Here is a 9193-nt window from a genome sequence, read left to right on the forward strand (position 1 = left end):
TACTGACTAGAGTACCAGACGCCCTAAAAGCGTCTAAGATATGACATTTGTCACCCGTTGGCTTGGTAGGCCGGGACTGTAGCTAGCAGTCTGGGTGTGGGGTTGTCAATCCCGTATAGATCTATACACACAATGTTCGCTCGCCCTACAGGAGATTCGGGTTACCAACTAGACGACGGAGAAGGCCGTGTCCTGAAGATGCATCCCAAATAGTGGGTAGAGACTTCCAAATATTGGGTAGTGTGTAAGTGCTGAACTAGAGGTAGAGACTTCCCAATAGTGGGTTTCTAATGTAAGTGTAGACTAGAGGTAAAGACTCTTAACTGAACTGACTAGTGAATTCCTATATGTCCATACTCATATACATAATATATAACTAATGAATCAAACGACCTTTGGACGGCCATCCGATCCCACCAAACCACATCTCAATGAAGAAAAGGAAATAGGGCGGACGAGCCTTCCTAAGTTTTTCAATCATTACTTATATGTACCTATATAAGCACAGACATACATCTAACTACGACTGAGTGGGTATCAAGTAGAAGTGATTCTTGTGAAGTAGGAGTGTCTAACAAGTGAAGTAGGAGCGGTCGCAAGTGAAGTAGGAGTGTCGAATAAGTATAAGCGTATCACGAAGTATAGACGACCATAAGTGAAGTAAGAGCGTCTATCAGGTATAAGCGACTACAAGTATAAGTGAAATAGAGACAATAACCGGTATAAACGTATCGCGAAATGAAAGCGTTATCAAGTAGGAGTTTAAAATACATGAAAGCAGAGCAGTAGTAACTAACAAGTAAAAATATACATTGTGAAAGAGAACTTTGACGAAAACCTTGGAAAACCTTTATATTTAGGAAAATCGCATTTTGTATTCTTTGGTAAAATCAATGTGAAAACCTTTAGAAATCCTTGGAACCTTTATAAACCAGTTTGAAATGATTTTGAATAAAAACAGTATAAGTAAGAGTTTGAAACAGTTTGAAAATCATTATAGTGTCCTACTCGTAAAAACAGTGTAAAGTGTGGTAAAACCTTGTGCGTGCGGGTTATCAATCACATGTGATTGATATGATAACTGGCATGTTTAACTTGTATCCCCCCCCCTATAAAACATGTAAAAGCATTTAAAAGGTTCATTCAGGGGTATGAACACACCTGGTGTAAGTAGGTCCGACGAAGGTGCCGTTTGGGCGTTCGTTGTCACGCAAGGACTCGAACACACACAATGACCTATTTAACATATGTTCACATACAATTAGCATATTTAATACTAATTAAACAAATATACGTACTCAAAGGAGCGGAAAACACTTTGGTTAAGTGTTTGGGTGTCCCGGGTAGCGTTTAAGGGTGTGTATGGCTTAGGAATGGAGTTTACTCTCCGAGAGTAAACTCTCAATATCATGTTTACGGCCCAGGGACTACTCACCATGAGTTTACGGCCGTAAACTCATGGTGAAGGGTTCTAGTGTGTTTAAGGCTTCTAGCTTGTTCATAGGATTATTCTAAGTACAATTCCAAAAAGGCATGAGTGAGTTTAAGGCTTCTAAGGGCTTCATATAGGATTTTACGGCCTAGGGACAACTCCTAAGGGAGTTTACGGCCATAAACTCTCATATCATGGATTTAATGAAGTTTTAAGCCCTTAAATCATTCCTAGCATTTTATAAAAATAGTCTAAGGCCATTTGGGGGGTAAAGACCAACATTTGGGCATGTTTTGGGGAGTTTACGGCCTAGGCACTTGCTTGGGCCGTAAACTCCATGTTACCCCATATTTCCTTATTTTTAAATGATCAAAACCCAAAATACCAAGTCCCTAAATTATGTATGAAGCCTAAGGGTGGTTTGGAAGTGTTTTGGAGGCATTTTAACCACTATTAGAGGTGTTTACGGCCTTGGCATATGCCTGGGCCGTAAACTCCCTTTTATGCCTCAAAATGATTTTTTTAATTGATCAAACACTCCTAGGCTAAATCCTCTATTTATTTCCAAGCTTTTAGGGACTTTTGGGGGTCATTTTGGCCTCATTTTAAGGTGTTTACGGCCTAAGGAGGAGCTTAGGCCGTAAACTCCTTTTCAACAGCTTCTAGGTTCGATTTCTAAGCTATAAACATGAGTCAATATGTTTAGAATAGGCTAGGGTAAGCGGACTTACAATTTGGAAGCGTTTGGTTGCGGATTCGGGGCGAAAACGAGTCTAGAGAGAGAGTATAGAGAGAGAGGGTGGAAAAGCTCCAAATGGAGTTTACTCCCCTTTATATATGGGTGGGAGTTGGAGCTCAGTGGTATTCTACCCGATACTTCCGTCAGACGGGGCTTTTGGTCGCACCCGATTTAGTGGTCGTAATAATAAAACTTAACACTTTCCAAATAAATGGAAATGTGTGTTATGTGTTTTTATTCCCTTTTATCACGACTTAACGGCCTATTAAATATAAACAAATGAAATGTTTATTAAATTGACGACCTCTAATTAACAGAACTTTTATAACTGGAATATTCCGTTAACGGTAACGGGAAAATGTAACGGAACAACTTGGGTTGTCACAAGGAGCCATCCAACCTAGGCCACACGAGGGTAGAAAAAATCTACTCGTGCACATGTGGATTATCTAGAAATCTACTCACAAACAAATAACAAGCAACAACAGATGTTCAATTTGGGTACCTAGAACCACAAAGTCACACCCATCCTATCGTGATAAGCATGTATGCAACAAGTAGAGTGCCAAAAATCTCTTTTCTAAAAATAAGTATTTTTGCTTTATATCAGATAAAAGCATTCCTAAAAATACATACTTTCATGAATTCACAAATAATCATCATGCGGGCAACTTGCAATCAAGTATATGTTAAATAGTTTCAAAACACAAAATCAATAATATAGGATGTATGTTTCGGGTAACTTACAATAATATAACAAACAGGGTCAATTGTACCCATAATTCTAAAGAGTAAGTTTAACCCCCACAAATAAATCAATTTCTCAAAACATGTCCTTAATCCAAAAGGACGTCCCATAATAATAAACTATCATAATGAGAAAACGAAACATATATTTTCAAATAATATACATATGTATAACATAGAACAGAAAGGGAAAACACAAGTAGGATACTCATTTTGGGGACAAGTGTTCCAAGGTAAGTGTACTCACCTTAAATCCTAAGCTTGCAACACCATGCTCCTTCTTTACTTGAACTATGTCACGTAAAGATTCAAACTTCCCAAAACAATCACTTAATATCATTAAAAGGTGTCAAATGACTAAAATACCCTTCAATGGGTCAACTTCTCATTCTAAGCTTAAAATACTCAAAAAAATGATCTAATGTGAATTTTGGATGCCAAAAGGAACCCCAAAGATCACAAAGAATAAAATGGAACAAACAGGATTATGGGCTTTTTTTCTCATTTAGCCAACCAACTTCCAATAAAACTTTAAAACAATTCAAATTGCTCAAGGACATCCAACACAATTTATAACACTTCAAATGAACATGAAAAGGATCACCGATTGGTTCAAATCCTTGGAATAAATCTTAAAACGTCTACATTTTTATAAAAAATCATTTTAATAGGCAAAGAGGATTAAAAAACTCAAAAGTTGAAGGAGTTGCTTTAAAAGGACAATTCCTTTGACTCCATATTTACAATAAACACACCAAAACCACTTCAAGAGGGAATAATGATGTTATATGAAACTAGATATTAGAGCACAACTAAATTCCAAGTTCCATATCCTTATAAATTTCACAAACAATTTGAACACCAATTAATGGAAATAAGTGAGCATAATGCTTCCCAATTTCTCAAGGAATGCTTGAATACCAAAACTAGACAAGAGGATACATTCAACGTGAGAATTCAAGATTGGAACATAGTTCCATAATCAACAAAGTTGAAATCCCCAAATTAAAGCAAAGTTTTATTCAACATTTCATAATCTCACCATGAGATAAGGATTGCCAATGGATCATAGATCAGAATGGAAATACATAATCTAGACATAACAGCAAAATCATATCCTTGTTTAGAACTATGGAACTTGATCCTAAACACTTAGGGTTTGAAGATACCTAGACCATCACATGAAAGCTACACTTGAATCAAACACTAAAAATCTCACCATTAGTCATGGATCAACAAATAGGTCATGGATTTGAGAGAACATAAGCAATCCAATCACAAATTCAAGCTCATATAATTATTGGAAGATTCAAATTCGGATTTGAAGAAATAGGGTTTTGGAAACCTACCAAATTATATCCAAAATTATAAATCTCCTAACTATTTGTTAGTTGGAGTTTGTAGATATATCAAGGAGTTAAACCACATATACAATTTCATATTGACAACCAATTTAAGCATAAATTTGGATTTCACCATTGATGGTCAATGAAACTCATCAAAACAACTCCAATCTCATAAACTTCACAACCATTTGTTGGTTGGAGCTTGGAGATGGATTAAGGAAAGGAACTACATCATTAATCTCATATAAACAACACAAATGAAGTATAAATTTCGGATTTGCAATCCAACCAAAACCCTAGAATGAATTTGGGGGAAAAAGAAAGAAATCTACCTTTTGATGTAAGATCTTGAAAGGATTTTAGAAATGATCCATCTAGCAATTCTAATCAACAAAACATCATGAATCTAAAGGGAAAATCGATCACAGAGTTGGAAGAGGGGCAGGGATCGAGTGGAGAAGAAAGTGGGTGAAATGAATGAGAAAAAAGAGGCTAAAAAGCGTTTTATTTTTGTTCATCAACCGAAACTACAGCGCGATCCCCAATTGACATGGTGCAGCCATAATTTGGTCAAATTGTCAACTTTGGTCCCTCTTCCAAATATCTTTTTAGAAATTCTCCTTAGACTCACCAAATGCTCAAATTAGCCCACAAATGGTACTTTTCTATCTTAACTTGTTCAAATTTGTTCCTAGGTGTTCATTTGGTCAAACTCCCAAGTGAAACACAAGTTTCCCCAACTTGTCACTTTTGGTTCCTAAACTTTAAAAGTTTTCATTCAACGCCCAAACTCTAGCAAGATTTATTTATTAATTAGGAAAGAATCCCGCTTTGTGGGATTGGATATGCCAAAGGAATGGACAAAACGGGAAGATTTACATGGAGACTGCATTGCTTATGCTGCTCCAATTAATGATCCACACATATATTCCATTCCATGACAAAAAAAACCCTACCTAAGGAATGTATATACAAGTTGTAACGCCCGTATTTCTGGGCTTGCCATTTTTTAGCAATGTAATAGTCTAGGTTAACCTTTGTAACCCCAATTTGAAATAATAAAAATGTATTATTTGTGAATTATGTGAATTATGTGATTTATGTGTTTATTTTCGTAATTATTATAATTTAATGAATTCAGAAAAAAAATAAACATCAAAATTAAAGTATTAGATATGCCCAATATCTTTGCCTAAAGTTGTAGTGGCCGAAACGAGGTTTCCGAATATATACAGAACGTCCAAATCTGACTTCGTCTGAGGAAGTTATGAATTTCTGAAGTTTCGACTGGCAGTATGCAGCCCGCATACTCGATTTGAGATCGAGCGGTTTTTAGCCAAAACAATCTAAACGAGAATCGAAGATCTTGTTGTTAGTATCGAAACGATGAAAAGTTAGGCGAGAACGGACGTCAAACGAAGAAGTTATGAATTTATAACGAAGTTTTTCTGTCTCGGCCTTCTAAAAATAAATAATAAAAATAAATTCAAAATTAGCCGACGGAGTCTAAATGAAAGTAGTAGAGTATGGTCTGACCTACGCGTAGATATAAAGAACGTCGAAAACGGAGTTCGTATGAAGAAGATATGAATTTCCGAAATTTATTAAATAATTTGTATTTAAATTTAATTAGAAATCCCGGCATTATCCGAAGACGAGTCATCGGACTCATCCGAAGTATGCCCCGCGTACTAGTGTACGCCCTGCGTACACCGAGGCATGACGACATTCGCACTCGAGTACTTCCGATACGTAAGCCATGAGGATCCGAGGCGTACGCCCCGCGTAACCCCGAGGTCCAGCCTCTATAAATAGGATCCGAGGCAGCCTTAGTTCTTTTGCAAATTTCTTCCTTCTCTCTCTAGCCTTTGCCTCGTTTTGCGTGCTGTTTGTACCTCGAAGCCTCGGTAATATTCTCGAGCCCCGAAGCAAGTCCCGAGATCCCGAAGATCCCGAGAAGTGCGATTCCCGAGCCGAAGCTCTGCCCGCGAGAAGTTCGATTTTTGTAGAGATCTTCCAGATCTGCTGAGGATTACTACTTCTGCAAGCCGTAGTGCTGCCCGATCGTCTTCCGATCAAGTGAGTGTATAGTCCCTTTTCAATACGTGATATTATACAAGTAATCGTTAAACGTATTTAAGAATACGGGATGTGAGTGTGTAGTCATTTTCATTCCAACGCAACATTATGAAGTATTCTATATAAAATACGTGTTATGTGTATATATTTTGTTGTTATATGTGTGAATGTATATTCACTCTCTTCTATCTCATAGATCTGATATATTCTCTATGAAATATGTGTTATGTGTGTATGCCTCTTCTGTTATGTGGAATATGTATTGATTAAAGCATGCTATACAGGTTTTTAAACAATGTATAAAAATGTATATTTTTATCTACTAATATGTTGGGTAGAACATGGGTAGATAATTGGTGCGAAATAAACAGATGAGAGGCCTCGGTGTTATTGGTGTTATTCTAGTCATTCAGCAGAGTATGGATGACGACCACGGACTATTCTAGACTGTCTTGTGGAACACTAACAGGCTCATTACCTGTAGGTGTTGTGAACAACGTGTTCACCGGTGTACTCTATCCCCCACATGGTTGCCTTTAGAGCACTTATTGTTGAGGAAGCCCCTCTGCAGTAATGTCCGTCCCGATGAAAATCCTGAATTAGGTTCCTTATAATAGATGTTATTTTAGGGACGTAAAGTGAGGATAACGGGAATGGGTAATCGGGTTTATTGTGGATTGTTGAAATTAAATATAATTATTGTGGGTTGAAAACCTATATGCTCACCAGGCTCCCAAGCCTGACCCACTCAGTTTATTTGTATTACAGAAAGTGGTGCAAGAGCTTAAGATGGGCGAATCATCAAGTTGTTTTGTTTACAAGTCTGTATATGTATATATTTGTTGAATGACTTGTAATGTTATCGTTTATGCTTTATGATCTGTATCGGAACATGACATCCCAACTTTTGATTATGAAATGAAATCATATTTCTATATGAAATGTTTTGATAAATATCTATTTTATCATGTTTTGTTTTTGGGAACAAATTCCGCATCTCTTTTAAAATTAAAAGGATTTACTCTGAAAATGTTTAAAAAACATAAATGAAATCGGTCTTTTCTGGCCGAGATTTTAGGGATCTCACAGTTGGTATCAGAGCATTAGTTTAAGCGAACTAGGAATTTGTAGGATTTCTAGACTTAAACTTAAGATGCTAAGTGGAGAATGTGAGGTGTGTGTCTGATAAATTTTAGACACGAGTACTAGTTTATTTTAGGAAAGTTGCCTAAAATGCTTTTATGTGCTAAATGTTATATGTTGCCATATATGATATTATTTGTTCGGATCTACGGTTTATTGCCAACCGGATCTGAAGGTTTATGTGTTTAGGATTCTAAGCGTATGTATACGATATTAGAACTAGCATGTAATCATTTGGAGTAATAAGGAATCAACCGCCTGTAAATCAACAAGTACCTGTTGTAGCTACTGCACCTGAGCCGATAACAATGGTTGGTGTACAAATGATGATTCAAACGATGTTGGATCGTCAGATGGAAGAAACAAGACGCCTACTTAGGCAGAATCGTGAAGAACCGTCAATTCAAGCGGAAGAGCCCGAGGAGAATGGAGGGCAGTCTGAAGGAGAAAACTTTAGTGGGATCATTGGTCAAGACGAACAACCAGTGGTTAGACGCAATAACCAGTATGGAGGAAATGATGGTCGTGGGTGCAAGTATAAGGATTTCATGGCATCCAAACCACCATGTCTATCCGGAAGCCCGACGCCGGTACAAGTTATGGACTGGGTCTCCGAAATGGAGACTATGTTTGAAAGTTGCAAATGCAGCAACAGGCAGAAGACCGCTCTTGCGATCCCTCTGCTAAAATCTGGCGTGTTGAGTTGGTGGAAGCTATTAGCCGACTCTATGCCCAAGGGAGAAGCAAGCAAAATGTCTTGGGAAGACTTTATGGAACAACTAAAACTGCAATACTGCTCCGAGCAGGACCTTCTGGAAATCAGTAATGAGTTTCAGAATTTGAAGAAAGGGAAATTGAGCGTTACTGAATACGCTGCAAGTTTCACAGAAAAGATGAAGTTTATCCCATATTTGGTGCCTACAGAACTCTCTAAGGTCAACAAGTTTGCCCTTGGACTACCAGCGGACTATGGTCCAATGGTTAAACAAGCAACCACATTGAAAGCCGCCATCTGGGCTGCTAGAAATGTTGAGACCCAGATCAGGGAAAAAGGTCTGGAAAGGTCAGAGGTTGGTGAGAAGAGGAAAATCGATGGATTTTCAGGGTCCAGCAAGAAAAGTAAATTCTCGAAGTCTAGTTCGAAGGGAAGTGGAGGAAAGGTAGAGGCGAAATGGTACGACAAGTGCAAGAAGAAGCATCATGGGAAGTGTGGCGGGGAAACCACATTCTTTAAATGTGGAAAGCCAGGGCATTATGCCAACGACTGCACCTTCACCAAGAATGTTTGTTATGGTTGTGGTGAGGAGGGGCACATCTCAAGGGATTGTCCGAAAAAGAAGGAAGCAACAAGACCCAACATTCCGCCAAAGCCAAAGGCGAGAGCATTCCAGATGACACTGGAAGCTGCTAAAGATGAAGCTGATGTCGCTTCAGGTACCTTTCTCTTTAACAAATTGCCTGCCCAAATTTTATTTGATTCTGGAGCCAACTACTCCTTTATATCGCATGAATTTGGTGGAAAACTAGCTTTGCCTGTTGATAGACTAGATAATGCCTTATTAGTCGAAGTTGCTAGTGGCAAGTTTGTACCTGTTAGCCATCATATGAAAAATATCCTAATTGATCTGAATGGGAATAAGTTCCACGAGGAATTATTGTCTATCGAACTTAACGGTTTCGACATCGTTTTGGGAATGGATTGGCTTA

The sequence above is a fragment of the Lactuca serriola genome, chromosome 5, assembly GCF_051521515.1.
Source record: "Lactuca serriola cultivar US96UC23 chromosome 5, Lser_US96UC23_V15, whole genome shotgun sequence".
In the NCBI taxonomy this organism is placed as follows: domain Eukaryota; kingdom Viridiplantae; phylum Streptophyta; class Magnoliopsida; order Asterales; family Asteraceae; genus Lactuca; species Lactuca serriola.